The sequence below is a fragment of the Furipterus horrens genome, unplaced genomic scaffold, assembly GCF_987537825.1.
Source record: "Furipterus horrens unplaced genomic scaffold, mFurHor1.1.pri manual_scaffold_29, whole genome shotgun sequence".
Lineage (NCBI taxonomy): Eukaryota > Metazoa > Chordata > Mammalia > Chiroptera > Furipteridae > Furipterus > Furipterus horrens.
Window position 1 is genome coordinate 110,393 of NW_028327199.1, and position 18,855 is coordinate 129,247.

Sequence of the window (18,855 nt, forward strand, 5' to 3'; positions counted from 1 at the left end):
ATAGTGACCCCACCATACCTCCCTTTATATATGACAAACTTCAGCACTTATGGCTGCGCACCCAGTTACTGCTGGCCTCCTCACACAGAAATCTGAGGTGCACTAGAAACAGTATGGAGGTAGACGAGACAGCTGTAGCATCTAACAGAGCCAGTAGCCAGCAGACAACATGTTACTTCAGCTCCACCCATCTGCCTCTCATGATTGGTAGAGCTTAAAATGCATTAATTGATGATTGGAGGCAGTTCTACTGACACAGACCCCGCCCCGTGTCAAAGACAATTGGCACCTGGCACTGTGCCTCATGCCTGTTATCAGCCTCAGCTGATTAGACAGGTCAGTGCTTGTAGCTGGGAGTATCAGGCGGCTCTCTCCACTCTCCCAGGTCCCAGGTGATGGGCAGAGGAGGGTGGCAACTGACAGACACCCTGAGAATCAGCAATAGACTGGGACATTTAAGCATCCCCAGGGGTTTCGTGTGGACCCACTCTTCCTCTTCTAACAGCTGTTGCCACCGCTGACAGGTCAGGTAATACATACCATGGTCCGTGATGCAATATTCGCTCCATAAGACACACAAACATTTCCCCCCACTTTTGGGGGGAAAAAACTGTATCTTATGGAGTGAAAAATATGTTAATTCCCTTTCTCTGAAAATTACATGCCCGTATCCCATACCTTTTGATTCAATCACAACATATCTTGTTTTTCTCTTATACACAGTTCTTTGCTCTATTGCTTTTTCTATACCTTTAATTACCATTCTTAACCTTTAAAAAAACCTGAATTTCTAGTGAAAACTAAGAGTAAGAAATTGTGAATTCTCTATTACGCCAGTACTCTTTAGATTAGTATTTATTAAAAAATTCAATCACTTCTAGAAATATATTTATTCACAGCACAATTTTTTTTTGTCACCACACTTTACATTAATAATATTTTTTTTTTAAGATTTAATGTGTTTTATTGATTAAAATATTACATTTGTGCCACTTTCCCTTCCCTCTGCTCCCCTCCACCCGGTGGCCCCCTCCCTCCAGTTGTCCCCCCCTTTTAGATTATGTCCATTAGTTGTGCTTACAGTTCCTCCCAACCTCTCTCCGTCTATTCCATTCCCTCCTACCATGATCTCCAATTCCTATATCATCTCCCTCCCTCTCCCCACTCCCCCTCCCTGTTGACCTCCCCCCACTATATTTCCCTTACCCACAGTTCCTTTTCCACTCTCGTTGCCTGTTTCGTTTGCCTTTGTTTCATCTCCCTAGCTTCTGTTTTTTAAACCAGTCCCTTTAACTTCTCATATAACAGTGGTTTGGATCTAATGAACTCTTTCAGTTTTATTTTGTCCTGGAAACACTTTCTCTGTCCTTCTATTCTGAATGACAATTTCGCTGGATAGAGTATTCGTGGTTGTAGGTTTTGGATTTTCATTACTTTGAATATTTCTTGCCAGTTCCTTCTTGTCTGTAGGGTTTCCCTTGAGAAGTCAGCTGATAGTCTAATTGGGACCCCTTTGTACATAATTCTTTTCTTCTCTCTTGCTGCTTTTAAGATTCTCTCTTTATCTTTAATTTTTGACATTTTGATTATAATGTGTCTTGGAGTGGTTCTCCCTGGGTCCAGTCTCTTGGGAACTCTCCTTGCTTCTTGGACCTGCAAGTCTATTCCCTTCCCCAAGTCTGGGAGGTTCTCCTTTATTATATTTTCACTCAATTTTTCAAGTTCTAGTTCATCTTCCTCATTCTCTGGCAAACCAATGATTCTTATGTTGGGCCTTTTATAGCTGTCCCAGAGGTTTCTGATCCTCTCATTGTTGCTTGCCATTTCCTCTCGCTGCATTGGTTGACTGCTTGTTCCTTCTCCATATTCCAGTTTGTTGAAATGGACTCTGGATTCCTCACCATCTGTCTCATATGTGGTTTTGTTCCTTTCGTTATGAAAGTTTTTCGCTTCTTTCATATCTTTTTCCTGCTCTTTTGTGAATTCTGTAAGCCACCTGATCACAATGGCCCAGAACTGAGCCTCTGACAGGTTTCTTATCTGTTCATCTGTCAGGTTCTCTATCTGCTGTCTGGTGAGCTGCACCACCGGGATCTCTATATTTGTCTGCCACATTTTGACAGATGCGTTTTGTTTTCCTGGGCTGGCTGTCGGGAGCAGGGGGCAGTGCCTGCGTACGCGTCACAAATCAGCGACCGGCAGGCGCGCGACCTATTTCGCAGCCCTGTGGTGCTTTCTGTGGGGGCGGGGGTCCAAGATGGATTCACACAGTTATTCAGCTAGGAGACCGGGATCCGTCCTCCCGCCCCCCTGGGCCTCACTGTTCAAGGCGATGCTGCGGCTGCTCCCCAGCGCCGGAGTCAGGCACGCCAGGGGCTTGATTCGCCGCCCCGCCCCGCCGCTCCGCAAACAGCTTTGCCTTCTTTAACTCTTACCTGCCCAAATGGCACCGCTGGTTTATAACTTCATATGTTGGGCTTCCGTGTAGCTTTATTTTCTGGAATTTCTAGTTATCCTTTGTTTTGAAGTAGTTGTATTCCACTATAGTTCTAGAGGGAGACCTAGCGTGTCCGTCTAAGCCTCCATCTTGGCCGGAAGTCCCACAGCACAATTTTTAAAGTATTCCACAAGACATGTTTACTAAGTCCCAAATATCCTTAGTTCCTCTATGATTTGCAGCAAAACACAAACAAGCCTGTCTTCTGTATGACTGACCCTCACCCAAACTCCCTCTTACACCACACAAAAACCTAGAAAACCCTCACAATTTTCCACATCGAGCCAACCTCTGCTGGTCCTCTTTAGAATGACTCTCCATTCGACTCATCTGTTCCTCCAGGTCCCAGAAGACACTACCCAAGGGATGCTGAAGCCACCATCTTAGCAAAAAGGCTCCACATGAACTGGTGGACAGCCAGAAAGAGCTGTCCTGGGTGACTGCGAGATGCCACCACCCCGATACCTGTGCACAGGTGCCATGTGGGACATGGAGGCGGATCGGGTGTCCCCGCTGGAGGGGCCATGCAGCCCCCACTCACAGTTTTGGGGCTGGTCCCCGTGTCCCCTTCTAGCAGTCCTGCTTAAATCCATTAAATCTGGGAAAATTCCAGCTGAAAGGGAGCCACATCTTCCACAACTTCCCCTAAAATAGTTAAAATATGATTGGAAATGACAGACCCCAGGAAATGAAGCATCATGGTCTCCACATTGCTCACAGCCAACACTGTGGTCCTAATTATTCAGCGATGCCAAGTCACCGAAAGACACCAACTCCAAAAATATCCAGACCCAGTAACTCATGACAAGAAAGGTCCCAAGTTTAGCAACTGGACGGAAAGCAATTATCCTGACACATTCTACCTGATTCCTCAAGTCCTTATGGGACCCGCCTCATTCTGCGACAATATTAACGTCAGCTCTCATCTCATCTTTACGGAGAATGACTCAAAATGGCTATGGCCAGAGAAGACACTTCCCATTAATGACTTCACTTATCGGATGGGAACTGTCCCCCAGACTCCATCTCAGCCCTTCCCCTGGCCGAGCACACGGTGAGGACAGGATGTCCACTGGGGAGGGGGGAGCATCCACTCAGACAAGGACATTTATTTCACCCGGGACATTTCTGACGTATGAACATGGACCGCTCCCTCCGGGCACCTGAACAGCAGCAGAAAGGTCTGGAGAGCAAAGCGCTCATCTCACGGGCCTGCCGCCCAGACGCCGTCCGCTGTGTGCTGGCCCCTCGCTCGGACGTCCAGAGCCCCCGCTTCGGCCCCTACGGTCCGGCATGACTGTCTCCTCCTTCTCGCTCCGCTGAAAACCAGAGGAGCCCTCCTCTCCCTGACCACACTCCTGGGACGCCAGTTTTCCTATTTTTTCTTCTTTCCATGAACCGGGAAAGAAAGAGAGGAAGCTGGTGGCCTCTGCGAGCACCCAGGTGAACCCTCTGCCAGCGCCAGCTCCGCAAACGCACCCCACCCGCCCTTGGCCTCTCTGCCCTGGTCAGTGCTGAGGCCTGGCAGGGGGGACTGTTTGCGGCGATGCTGCTTCACTCTGCTCTCTCCTCCTCTCCACAGTGGAAGGGACCCCCAAACCTGCAGAAATATGTGGCCCCCTGTCCCGTCTCCCACTCACTGCCCTTCCTCCCAACTCTCCTTGAAAATTGAATATTCTCTGGAGTGTACAGTTATATTTGAATAATTTATTGTCTTCCATTCCAAAAGACAGAATAGCTGATAAAAATTATTAGAAATGCCTTTACACAACCAAAAGACCATCGATGCCAGAAACTGACAAAGTTAGGAAAGCTTTAACATGGTGCTTCTTTGAACATTTCACGAGATCATAATTAACAAAGGACATTTATTTGGGAGAGATAGTTTACAATACACACAGTACACAAGAGACTAAAAATTATTTGCATATCTCTTTTATTTAAATTTTTTTTTCTCAATCTAGATGTAACGAAATTATTGCGCATGGAACCTAGTATATTAACAGGAAAGGAATACACAGGTATACTGGTCCTAAAGAAGTAAACCCCGACAGAAAATCCGGAGCCGGAGTCCCTAAGGCGGTTTGACGTTGTAGTCAACACCGGCAACTCCTGCAGCGCACCTGAAGCCAAGCTGTATTGACTCCGTCTTTCCCTTGGACCCTTCAGCTGCGAAGAGAGGGGGGGTCTGCTGCATGGGCAACAGCAGACCCTCCATATCACCCTGCCCAGGCTCTGTAGCTTCAGCTTCACTGGAGAGGACACTCCAGCGTCATCGTAAGATGTCGATTCGACACGGGGGGAGACAGATACCGTGTCACTCCCGAGTCGGACTGCACAGCCATTCTCGGCGGTGCAGATAGACTCTTAAGAAGCTACACCATCATCTCTCGAGACGGACGGCTGCCGACGACGACGACTGGTCCTAAACCGCTGCTTGCACTAGGGTGTCATTCCAAAGAAAAACACTAGATGGCAGCACGAATGTGCTTTTCCTTAGGACTTCAACTTTGCCGCTATACTCAATGGCACCAGAAAAGAGCTTTTCCTGGTGGTCTCCAACCAGGTGTGATTCACAAGATGCATAATAAACGACAGGAAAGATTAGCTTTTTGTGAAGGTATACACTCAGGTGTTATTCAATAACTGCACACTAAACAAGTGCAGAGAACGGCCTCCCTCGGATGTTATCCCGGAGATGCATACCAGATGCCAGTTAAGAGTTGACTCAGATGCACAAGAGATGGCAGCAGAGTAAAGCTTTTTCCAGTGTGCTACACTCCTGTGTTATTGTAAATATGTGCCCTCGGTGCCAGCAAAAATAACTTCTTATCATGTTATACCTTGAAGTGTTAATCCTGATTGCGCAGTCAATGGCATAAATGAAAAAAGCATTTTCTGGTAACTTGCATTCCGGTGTTATACTCCATATGCACACTAAGTGGCAGCAAAGAAGAACTTTTACTGGTGACATTTACTTGGGTGTTATTCCCAAGAGTCACACGAGATGGCAGCAGAGAACTGTTTCCTGATAAACTTCATTGGTATGTTAAGACCAAAATGTAAACTGTAGATGCCCCCAGAAAAGAGCCTTCCCTGCTCATTTCCACTGAGGTGTTATTCCAAACATGCACACTAGATGGCAGAAGAGCAGCGCTTTTCCTGGTATCCTTCACTCTGGTGTTATTCTCGACTCGAATTAATGACAGCAGAGAAAAACTTTTATGATGACCTGCAATTAGTTGATATCCACTAGTTGGCACACTAGATAGTAGCTGACGATACTCTTTTTTCATGACCTTTACTCAGCTTTTACACAAGATAGCAAAACAGAGCATTTCCTCCCAAAATTAATGTTACCATATGAAGTAGCAATTTCACTTTTGGACACAAACCCAAAAGATTTGAAAGCAGGGACTCAAAGAGATATTTTTAAACTAATGTTCATAGCAGATTATTCACAACAGCCAAGAGATGGGGGAGTCACCATGTGGAGGTGGAGGCAGAGAGCAAACTGATTGTGGTTCCAGCCCAGGGATGCCTATGGCTGCCACAACCAGCAGAAACAAGGAGAAGGAATGGAACAGACTCCCCTTCACAGCCCCTGACATCCTGATGGTTGAACATTTAGGCTAGAACTGTGAGAGGACAGGTTTCTGTTGTTGAATCTACCATCATGGCCTGTTTTTCTTTTTGTTTGTTTGTTTCCTTTTCTTTGGAGTGCCAACTTAAAAAATAAAATAAAATCAGAGCCAGTTTCAAAATAGTTGGGTACATGCACCATCCCTGGGTCAGTAAGTGGGAGGAAGATGACGGGGGATGCCTAATCTTCAGACAAGAAGCAGATGGCCCAGATTTCCAACGTTAGAAGAGCTAGATGGTTGAGGGGAACCTGACCCTCTTGCCTGGATTTCAGGGGCCAGAGCAGCAGTGTGATCCCAGCGCTGCTAGACAGGAAGGGACCGGGGCAGGAGGAGGCCACAATCCCCATACCCAGGTGCCTGGTCCAGCTACTCTAAGGCCTAAGAAACAGGGAGGGAACACCTGTCACAGAGCCCCAGTTTTGCACAAGACCTGGTAGGGAAAGGGCACAGCCAGTAGACCTCACTTAAGAAAACTCATAGAGTTGCCCTTAACCAGGTAATCAGCGGTCGAACCTACAACCCTTTTTGAAGGTTCTTATAAATAGAAGCTGCATTACAGTTTAACTCTGCACATCAAAAACAATAAAATACCTAGGGAAATTTTAAACAAGTTTACTGAAAATTATAGGCTATTGATAAAAGAAAATGAAGACGATACTAACAGAGAGCTACCCTATTTTATGAATTACAAGAGTTAAAATATCAGTAAAACCAAAAACTATCTGTAGATTCAATGCAGTCCCTGTAAAGATTGCAATGGCATTGTTTCACAGAAATGGAAACAATTCTAAAATTTGTATGAAACCACAAAACACCCTGAATAACCAAAGCAATCTCAAGAAAGAACAAAGCAGGAGGCATCACGCATACTGATTTCAAACTATAGTAGAAAGCTATAGTTATCAAAACACTATGGCCTTGGCATAAAAAACAGACATACAGATCAGTGACTTAGAATTGAAACCCCAGAAGCAAACTCACACATATATGGTCAACTATTATTTGACAAGAGAGCCATGAATACTCAACAGGAAAAACACAGTCTCCTCAATAAATGGTATTAAGAAACTTGGATATCCACATGCAAAAGAATGAATCTTTATTTGACACCACTAACAAAAATTAACTCAAGGTGGACTGAAGATGTCAATGTAAAACTTGAAACCATAGAACTCCTAGAAGAAAACATAGGGGGAAAGTTCTTTGACACTGATGTTGGCCAACATTTTTTGGATGTGGTACCAAAAGCACAAGCAACGAAAGCAAACATAGACAAGTCAAATAAAATGTCTGTGTACAGCAAAAGAAATCAACAGAATAAAAAGGGTACCTATAGAATGGGGACATACTTTGCAAATGATATATCTGATACAGAGTTAACATCCAAAAAAGAATATAATTCAATAGCAAAAGAACACGTTATGATTAAAAGACTGGCACAGAATCTCAATAGATATTTTCCCAAAGAAGACATACACATGGCCAACAGATGCAAAAAATGGTGCTCAACATCACTCATCATCACGGAAATGCAAATCAAGGCCACAATGAGATATCGCCTTGCACCTGTTACAATGACTATTATCTATAAACCAACAAACAACAACTGCTGGTGAGGATGTAGAGAAAGGGGATCCCTCGTGCCATGTTGGTGGGAATGCAGACTGGTACGGCCACTGTGGAAAATGGTATGGGGGCTCCTAAAAAACAAAAAACAATAAAACTACCGTATACCCCAGCATTCTCACTTCTGGGTCTATGCCTAAGGAAATGAAATCACTATATGGAAGAGATATCTACACTCCATGTTCACTGGAGCATTATTTACAATAACCAACACTTGGAAGCAACCCATGTCTATCATTGGATGAATGGATAAAGAAAATGTGGTATACGTACATGATGTAATGTTTTTTAGTCATAAAAAGATAAAAAGCCAGCCATCTGTGACAAAATGGATGAAACTTCAGGGCATTACGTTTAGTAATATGAGTCAAACTCAGAGAGACAAATGCTGTTTGATCTCACATTTTTGTGGAAACTAAAGAAGAAGCAAAAAAGCTCATATAACAGATAGTAGGTTGGCAGTTGCCAGGGGTGGGATGGTGGGGAAAACGCATGGAGGTGGTCAGAGTGCAAACTTCCAGTCAGGAGAGGAGTGAGTTCTGTGAATCTAGTGCACAGGTTGTTGACTAGTTGACAACATTATTGTATTTCATACTTGCAAGTTGCAAGGACAGTAACTCTCCAAGCACACAGGGTGGTAACTGCGTGTGGGGACGGAGGTACCGTGGTCACCATCTTACTCTACATATCATCCTCGCATGGCACACTTTATATTTACAAGTCTGGAAAGAAGATAAAGACTTCAGTACTATAAAGATAAGGAAGCAGCAGCACTTAAGGAAACTGTTTGGAGCAGAGTAGGGAGGGCTTATGGGGTCAGATTGGTGCGGGGACAGGGACAAAGGCAAGAGACCCGAGAGGCACCAGAGGGAGGCAGGCTTGGCTTTCTGAGTCAGCCCGGCTCACTGAGGCACCGAGGTGTCAGCCCCAGCCTGCCTGCCTTGCCCGGCACCAGGGCTTCTCGGAGAAGCTGCCCTAGGACTCCCAGCCCCCCCACCTCCAGGCCTGAGCATCCTCCCCAGAGCTGCAGCGCTGCCTCCCGGGGGGTCTCCCTCTGAGATAAATCAAGTTACCTGGCAGGAAAGGCCTGCTGATGTCCTCCCGTTTGCATAACACAGATGAGGCTGCACAACCCTTTATCTCTCCAGAGCAGTCTGCTGTGATCCCTTTTATTTTTTTAAGGGATTGTCCTTACATGGCTGATCAGTTTGGGGTGATTTATAAAAGCTTCAGGCTTGGCCATCTCACCCCCATGACCGGTTTTGTTGCTTTAAAGCGCTCTCACGCGGGTCACCCTGGGACCTGTGGAAGTCTAACTGCTCCACCCAGGGACTTGGAGTAAATTCTCCTCCGTTTGGCGTCAGCTCTCACCCTCCCTGAAGAGGAGCTGGTGCCTCTGAGTGCCAGATCTTTCTGTGGTTTGTCATCACAATCAGCAGCTCTACGGCTTCCCCATGATCTGCACACAGTCCTCACTCTAGCGTTCTGCGTTCAGGATCTGCTGACCTTGTGAGCTTATACCTTTTGTGCTATATTTTTTCAGGATTTTGGAAGAAAGAAAAAATAATCGCATGTGTTCAATCAGTGCTTTCCAGGAGTCTCAATCACTCTTTGCTAACTTATCTTGAGGTCCCTACTTCTCTAAAGAGTTTGACAGAAAGTGGGAGTAGTGACTAGACCAGGCTTTTCTTCCTTTCTGGGCGGGTCACATCAAAGTTACAAATCTCTTTCCTAAGGTTGCTTTAGATGGTTGTTGTTTACAGATCATAAAGAAAAGAATGTTGCGCATGCAGGGATGCGATGAGGGTGGGAGATCTGGCCACACCCTGTCCTTAAAACAGTTCAGAATAGACCTTGAGAAGTTACTTTAAAGTTATCCATTAAACACCTCTTATTTTTCAGCTCAGGGTGAGAAAGTTTTTTAGCAAAACAAGCTTTAAAGCAGTGCAGATACAACGCAGGCCTGATGGGAAAGCCGACCTGCGGGCCTGGCTCCTGGGTGCCACCACACGCCTGTCGGTTTTCCGAACCAGGGCTGAGCTACATTCGCCACTGCCATGCAGACCAGACACCTATAATTCACTAAAACAGGTGGACAACGCAGGGGCAGAGATTGTTGCTTTGATTTTCACCAAGGATCACATAGAAGTATTATTTATTCTTATTCCTGAGTCTCCTGGCACCCTCTTCAATTCTGCACCCAAGGTATGTGCCTCACCTGCCTCACCCTAGTCCCAGCCCTGAATGCTTTCATTCTCCAAGAACCTCAGAGAAATTCCACATTGTCCACGGACCTCAGAGCTCTGAGGGCAGCTGGAGATGCAGAACGACCTCCGATTCTGTGTGCGGTGCTCTGGGGAAGTAGGACTGCTCCAAGGTCACCGTGAGGTGAGATTCCCAGTCCAGAAAGAAAAATGACCTTCTCTGATATATTCTCTTTGCCCACAAAGTACATTTTTTAAATTAAACTGAATGGCGGGCCAAGGGAAGGGGTGAGCGGGGAGAAGGATGGGTGAAATATTCCAGAGCCAGGCCCGCTGTCTCCCCTCCATGGGTTAACCTCGCGAGGAGGCATCTGTCAGGGCCGCTTCCAGTTTTAATGCCCTCGGGGTTTATAGCTTTGGGTTTAATGGGAAGGACATAAACATCCTTTTCATCCATTTTCACTGCCACTCACCCAGCTCAGACAACAGTTACGGTCAGCGTAAGCCTGTGAAGGGAGCTGTTATGGCCTTTCTCTGGCCCAGCAGAGCCATAAATGCTGCATGCCCCCTCCCACGTACATACACCCCATTAACATGTCCCAGCCACTGTGACAGTCCCCCACCCCATTTGTTTGGATTAATTCCTCGTTTTGAGGGTTCAAGCTACCCAGCCTCTACCTGTCCCGACAGTCGCTTAGATGCTGGATGTGCTGAAGCGTGTGAAACGCAGGCTGGGGACCCAGGGCATGCGTGAGGCATGGATCCGCTCCCCGTCCTCCTGGGACCAGAGGCCCTTGCTCCTGCATCTCTCAGCCCAGAGCACAGACACGCTTGTCCCTGGGATCCAGCGAGAGGATGCTGGTTCTCCTGCCAGCAGCCCGAGCCATCTGGGCTGCTCACCCATCCTGGGCCCAAGGCTCAGGACCCAGAGCCAAAGTTGGCTGGAGGGGGATGGGGGGGCGTGTCCAAGGTTGCAGCCAGCCTGGAGGGGTGGGATGTCTGGGGTGACACCACAGTGCTGACCAGGGAGCAGTCTGGCTGCCACATCCCAGAGCAGCAGCAGGGGTGGTGACTGTGGTCTCCACAACTTTGCAAAGCAACTGGCAACAGGAAGTCCTTCAACACCTCAGACTGCGGTGAAGGAAGGAAAACTAAACACATCAGTCACGCACACAACCCCAGGCAGCAGCACACCCTCACACACGCGCACTCACACACATCTGCACTCATACTCACAGCAGCGACCATCCTGTGCGGAGGAGGAAGTCCTGGCGCAGCAGAGCGAGGAGGAAGCTCTCTGTTCCCTGCCGCCTCTGGCTTGGAATTCGTTTCTTTGTGTTAATGTGAGTTTTGTTACACCCTCAAGGGTATAAAAACTACTCAGTTATTTTTTGAATCATATTCAATTTATTGAAATTACACTCTAGCTTTTCCTCAAACATTTCAAACTTCCTCAAACCCTTAAATCTTATTATTTTATTTATAAATCACACATTTAGGCAACCTTGTTAAAGGGGACTTTGCTGACCATTTGAGCTCATTTGTTGCACTGAGTTAACAGTCTTTTGAACACATTGCACCTAATTTATTAGCTGACTATATCTAATTTCCTTTTCTTAAGAAAGTTTATTTATTTATTTTTACAGAAAGGGGACAGGAGGGAGAAAGAGAGGGAGAGAAACATCAGTGTGCGATTGCCTCTCGTGTGCCCCCCAAATGGGGGCCTGGCCTGTAACCTGGGCCTGTGCCTGACTGGGAATCGAACTAGCAACCTTTTGGTTTGCAGGCCAGTGCTCAATCCACTGAGCAACATTAGACAGGGCTAATTTCCTTTTTAGGAACTTCAGCTTAATTCAATTGTATGAGTTTTCAAAACTTTCCAAGCAGTCAAGTAATTCTTGTAACTTAAAACATTACAGTTGTGTAACCATGACAAGGCCTACGATCTCTTCAGTGTTGCAATACTGCTCTGAAATGGGTTGCACCTTAGGGACACCAAGCCTGTGGCTCTGGTACGCATCTCAAATGGAGATTTGTAGCGGTGACTGATGAACTCTGTCCGGCTGAATTCTCTTCAAAAACACAAGCATGGAAGAAAGCAAAAGAGCACAGATCCTCTAATGGAAAACATTATCTGGGCTTGTTTCTCACAAACATTCCTGTACCTAAATCTATATCTTAATCTTTATTTAAAAGATACTTACCCAGGAAACAGATGCCATTTCCAAAATTTGGGGGCTACCATTTTCCAAGTAAACTTGAGCTCCTTTTCTCAGGTTCCTGAAGGTTCCCAATGACCGGAAATAGCAGCTGGAATGCAGATTAGCTCCTGGCTGTGACGCCACAGGCAGTCTCAGTACACAGCCCCGGCTGTGCAGACTCACCTGGCCAGATACCACCGCAATCGGTGGCTCTTCCACACCGACGGGGTGTGTGGTGCCAGTGGCCCCACCCACGCCCCTGTGAAGAATGAGGACACAAATATTTAGTTGCTGACAAGGGACGCTGGCCAGGGCATCTTTCTTAGGGAAAAGAAGGTTATGGAAATTAGGATCCTACTTCTGTAAATAAACAGACAAGTGTGCTCCAGCTTCTGGCAAATAAAGAAATGCTTGTTTGGAGCCCTGGCTGCTGTGGCTCAGTGGATTGAGCGTCAGCCTGCAAGCCAAGTGTCACTGGTTCTATTCCCATTCAGGGCACATGACTCAGTTGCACATCAGGTCCCCAGTTGGGGGCGACAGTCAGAGGCAACCACACAGTGATGTTTCTCTCCCTCTCTCCTTTCCTCTCTCTCTAAAAATAAATAACCAAAACAACAAACAAGTAAATAAATTTTTTTTTTAAAGAAATGCTTGTTTGGGCATTTTCTTGTGCAAGAAACGATGCAGGCTTGAGAAAAAGGGCCATTTGGGGAGGGTTTAAGTGGCCACTTGCTGAGACTTCAGCACTGAGGCACAGTGACCTCCTGAGGTCCCTCACTCAGGCCGTTGGGTTTGTAACTGTCCTCAAATCCTGAAGGAAGTCCTGAGAATGTTTGTGTGTTTATTTAAATGGGTGCCCTCCATTCCATGGGTCCTCAGCGGACAGCCATGAGCTGCACTGGCTTTGGAGCTCGGAGGGCGCCCGGCCCTGCCGGTGACTGTGTGTCTGACTGCGCAGGTCACAGCCTTGCAGGAGCCTGGCACCCTCAGCTGCACATGTGCACACGCTTCAGAGGGTTGTCTAAAACCAGTGGACATTTGGGAGCTTAGCTCAATCCCTGGCAGGTAATGGGCGCTCAATAAATGCAGAGAAGCTGTGGCTGCTCCCAGCACCGACAGGTTCCCCTCGGCCTTGTGTGCTGGGTACAGACAATGGTGCCGAGATGAAAGACCAGGGGACGCGCAAGAGGCCTGGGTGTTTCTACTCTTTGTTTGCCAGGAACCATCTGGGTGGCTGTGGGCTCCACTCAGCCCTGCTGAGCTAAGTTTCTTTAAGTTTAAAGCGAGAAGATTAGACCAAGACACTTCCAGCGCTGTAATTCACATGCCCCATGAAACCTATCTGACTATCTTGTTGCGACTGGCAGGTAGAGGCCTTTATCTGTGTGCCCGGGGCCAGAAGGAACCTTCACTGTACTGCTGGCCAGGACTTCCATCCTCTCTGCTCGGTGACGCCATCGCACCAGCTGACAGGCCCACATCCGGCCGTTACACAAATTTACAGTTTTATCAGCAACACTAATCCCATTGGAAGCTTTTTGAGTTTTCCTGTCTGAATAGTTACTTGCTTTTACTGCCTAACTGACCTTTAAACGCTAGCTGGACTCTGGGGTGGGAGACGGGACGACATGTGCAGACTCCAGCCGCTCTGCACGGGCAGGAGTGATGCTGATAAACTATCATTGGTTTTCTCTGTGGTCTGTTATTCAGTGAATTGTAAAACAGTATCTGAGAAGCCTCACCACATGGCTACCGGGGTCCCCAGCAGCCGACAGGTTAAGAACCACCCCTTCATGGCCCAGACTGTGAGCTCTTTGACTCCAAGGCAAAGTCCGGACCTTGTTCCCGTTTGAACCCCAGCCCCCTGCACCCAGCATGGTGCACAGGAGCTACTCCGCACACAGTCCCGGGTGAAATGCTGGCCGCCTCTCCGTGAGCGGCACACAGGGAGCAAGGGAGCAAGGCTGCATTTTTGACACAGACGGACCTGGGCTTCCTTGGCTATGTCTGCTTGAGAGAACCAACCAGGATGCCCCCCTCTCCGCCGAGGGGCCCCAGCGCATCCCTCCTCCTGACCTCTGACCTGAGTGGCCTGCTCTCCCTCCAGTAGAGACCCGTAGGTGCTGGGCTGCAAAGGTGCAGTTGGCTGGACTTCTTTCCACGGCTGACACCCAGGTCCCCACCAGGTGTGATTCTGGGGGTCACTGGCACAGTATGACCTGCTTGGTGCCCTCAGAAGCGTGTGGCTCAGCCCTGCTGTCACACTCACGGGGCCTTCACGTGATGTTTGGCCGCCTCCACCATTAGCCCCCAGTCCCGTCTCAGAGGATAGCAACGACCAGTAGCTCCTGGCTCAGGGAGTACTGGAAGGGCCACCCAGACCCTGAACTTGATCTGCGAGGGGAGGGTTTGCGAGCACCATTTTGTCCCGCGTGGGAGTGAGTGGAACTCGGGAGAAGCTTCCCTGCTGTTCACAGCAGGGAAGAGAGTAACGGCCTCGTTCAGAACATGCTCCGTCCTCGCTCCGCAGTCCCTGCTTGTTTTAGGGTGAGTTTGGCTAACGAGAGGCCTAACGCAGGAGATCAATCAACTCAAATCATAACCACAGCTGTGCCTGCCTCTCAATGGCCTTTACCGCCAGCACCAAAAATATAGGCTTTCTCCCTAATAAACACTTTTTACAACACCAATGAGACCCTCCCAGGAGCACTGTTCTCTTAAGACTGCCACGGCCCCTGGGACTTGCGCAGCCTGTCTGTCTACTGCCTCCCAGTGCTGGAGGTGGGGGAGGGGAGCAAGGGTGGGCAGGGGCCGGGGTGAGGAGAGCAAAACCCACGTGTCTTTTTGCTTCAAGCCTCTGTGCCTTGGCAAAGAGCGTGTGCGTGAGGGTCATACTGGGTTTAGCAGCGGTGACTTTCTTGCCCACGGACCTCTGCAGTCTCATGTTTTTAATGGACTGTTTGGGGCTGTCTACCTGCAAACAGAACTTGAATCATGGCCATCGATATTGAATTCTAACGCTTTGTCAGCTGCCCCCGCCAGTGTACTACGACAGTAAGCATATTTTAAACACTATGGCTTTAAGGAAACCTTGGCTCCTGTATCCCCACGCTGGATGGATGGGCGAGCGTCTCCAGGTCTGGGCTCAGCATGCTGGCTTGACTTGGGCTGGTTTTGATTCCACGGGAATGACCCTCATTCACTGCCAGGGTTTACTGTGGGGCCCTGTGGCAAATCGGCCTGGCTTACACGGCACAGAGTGGCATGGTGTCTCAGGTCTGTTAGTGATGAGTCAAGTGACAGCCAGGAACAGGGGGTCCTCATGGAACTGACAGCATGTGTGGCTTTCAGAGGAATGTGGCACATTCTGCCTGTGAAGACTCAGCAAAGGAAAGCAAGTGTCGACAAAATTTCATCCAAAAACTCTAGCTGAGAAGCGGAGAACACCATGTTTCCCTCCACAGCATATGGCTTGGGATGCATACATCATCACGGGTGAGCGGAAAAGCTACGTCACTTTATGGCTTAGACTCCCTTTCTCTTCAGGGCTGCACTGTCCCAGGACTGAACGGGTCTACAGATGGTCTGTTTCTGTGGAGGTGGTTGCTCAGCGTCTGTCTCGTTACGAGGAAATCCATGGAGGACCCCGGTGCGAGGGAGACTATGTCCATTTCCCCAGCTGGACGGGAAGCACACTCACAATCGCACAGAGGTAAATGGGAACCAAATGTATCGGGGTCAGCGTAGTTGCATATCTGCTCTTTACCATTAACTCAGAGTGGCGTCTGTCATCTTAAGGTCTCACCTGATGTAAGAGTCGAATTGGACTCTCAGACATGCAGAGAATTCGTTTTCTGAGAATGTGACGCTCTCGGCTGACAGGGAAGCAGCAATCCCACGGGTGCCTCTTCTGCACCCGTCTCTTCTGAAAAAGGCCAACCCCACGTCTGCCTTCCTGGGACCATCATCCTCAAGTGCCACGGAAGCATCTCCAGGCACAGAGAGGAGAGCAAAGAGGTTGTTCTGACCTTTCAGAGGCCATGATTCAGCTGCTTCTGCATTTGTCGGGACTGAATGGTCTCCCTTTTTAATTCCATCAGGCTGAGATTGTTATAAAATGTCCTACCTGTGAAAGCATATTCCATTTTAATCATGATTTCTCTTCAGAAAAGAAACGTAAACATGTCAGCTTGACACACGAGGACCGCAGCACACACCGTACAATAAAACACGGTAATAGCCGCAGGTTTATGAGCCATTCCACGAACAGCCAGAGGAGCCATGAGACCGTTTGGCTTTGGCTGCTGGACCGGGCCGGGGGCGCTGGGACCCGCTGAAATGGCTGATGGCGCAAAAGCCGCGTCCTGCGAGGCCGCAGAACAGTGTGCAGACCCCACCGCAAGAACCATGACTATTTTAGGCCCCTTATGGAGATTTGGGAATATTAACTCCACATATAAATCCCTCGTGCAGAGTCAGCGGAAGCCCGGAGCGCAGAGGTCCTGCAGACCCAGCCAGCGCGGGGGACGGGCCTTCTCCTCTCCGCCTGCGTTCTCCCGGCTGACCGAGCCTCCGAAGTGTGGGGGCTCCCGAGCGCTCCCACCGCCCAGGACCCCCGGCCTCCGCGTGCTCGGGGCAGAGGGGCCCTCGGCCCCCCGCCTCGCACGCCGTCCCCTCCCCGCCGACCTCGCCGCGTCCCCGGCTCCACCCGCACCCACGGAGCCGGCAGCTGCGTTTCCCCAGGACCCGCAGGAGATTCGCGTGAGCACCAGAGCCTGAGAGACCCGGGCTTCCCGCCGGCACCCCCACCCTTCCCGCCTCCGTCTCCGCACCCGGAAAGGCCCGGAGTGCGGCCCAAGGGCCCTCGGCGAGAGCGGCTTCGCGGCGCGCGGGCCTGCGGTCTCCGCGACTCGCCGGCTTCGGTTTCCCTCCGAGAAGGAGGGGACGGTGCGCGCCGCGAGGAGGAGGCGGGGGGCGGCCGCGGGGGAGAGTCGTAACCGCGCTCACCGGCGGGGCCGGGCTGCGACCGTCACTGCGGACCCGCAGAGCCACCAGGGGTTCTCCCCGTCACCTTCTTCAGTCTAACGTGAGCCCAGCGCGGCCGCGCACGAGCGGGACCGGCCCCTGTCTCCCTGCCGCCGCGCGCGCGGCCGGCCGGCCTCCTGCAGGCACAGCGTCGCTGCGCCCAAGTGAAAGGTTTGACTCGGGGGCCGCGCGCCGGGGAGAACGCGGGCCGGCCCGTCTCAGAGCGAACCCGCCGGCGTCACCACGGCCGGACAGACCGTCCTTCGGAGCCCGAGGCGGCCGCCGTTCAGCGCCAGGCCCCCGCCCGCGCTCCCGGGCCAGTGAGCGAAGCCCCCACCTGCAGGCCGCGGCCCACGCGACCGCTACGGCCGTTTGGGGCGCGCGATGGCCGTGCTTTCTCAGGGAGGCCATCGACCTCCTGACCTTCCACTGCTTCGGGCGGCTCCCCTCCCACCCACTCCCTCCTGCCCCGGCTAGACCGACGGGCTTCGTCCCCAGCTCCCGCCCCAGCCCGGTACTGGGAGGGCAGGGGCAAGGGCCCTTCCCCTCACCCAGTTACCGTTCCGCCTCCGGGGCTCGGCCCCGCGCATTCACCTCTCCAGCTCTCGCTGTGCTCAGTGGGCGAAGTTCCCTTGCCCGGGGCAGCCGCGGGGGAGGGTCCCCTGACCGCAGGTGCGAGGCCGCCTGCCTTCCCTGCCCTCGGGCCCAGGACACCTTTGGGTGACTGTCCCCGGGGGAGGCAGCGCCCGGCCGCTCACGGTGTCGGCCAGGGTTCCCGCCGCCTCTGTGCGGAGCAGCCACGTCGCCGAGCCTCTGGGCGCTGCACCCCACCTGCAGAGGGGCAGCCCCCCCTCCCTGCAGCTCGCCACAGCCTGCAGGGTCCGGCAAGGGGCGGGCGAAGGTGGGGGCTCGTCCACCAGTCACAAGAGCATCATGTGTGGTTGTGGAGACAGCGGTCCGGGAAGTGCTCTGCATGGTGCCTCGTGTTTATTTCAGAGCCAAGCGGCACGGGCTGCTGCTGCAGGAGGTGGTGGGAGCAGTCACTGAGGTCAGCCTGTGTCTTCCACAGGCTTCTCGTGAAGGCTGGATCCAGTCTCTGCTCTCTTAGCTCAGGCCTTGCAGATGGAAATGTGGGGAAACCCTCCTGGGAAGGTGGCAGGAGAGCCACAAGGAGGCGGTGTCTGCTGCTTGGGTCATGGAGCATAAAGCTTGCAGCTTCATAATTCGCTGCGGACCTCAGCGACCCACCACGATATGAGGCTCTTTGGTCAACAGGTCCATGACATTAATGGTGCCTTAAATCCATGCAGACCACTATACACACATGCAAAGAACCCTCAAAGGAGTCCAAAAATTGGTAAATGAAATATATATAAAAATGTATTTGAATAACTAAAATAGAGGGAAGCTTTTATATAATGATGCTTTAGACTGGTAAGACACACTTCTCAAATGCCTCAATCTGTCTCATGGATCAACCATCAGGAAAAATAAACTAACCTGACATCTTTGAATACATTTAGGAAGGATATTAATTTGTAGTCCATAGGGAATTCGCTTTTCATGGACCCCAAACATGTACGTCAAAGGAATCAATAAAGATGAATGATTTCAAGATGAACATCCCAACATGATCCATTAGAGTGCAGGGGCCTTTG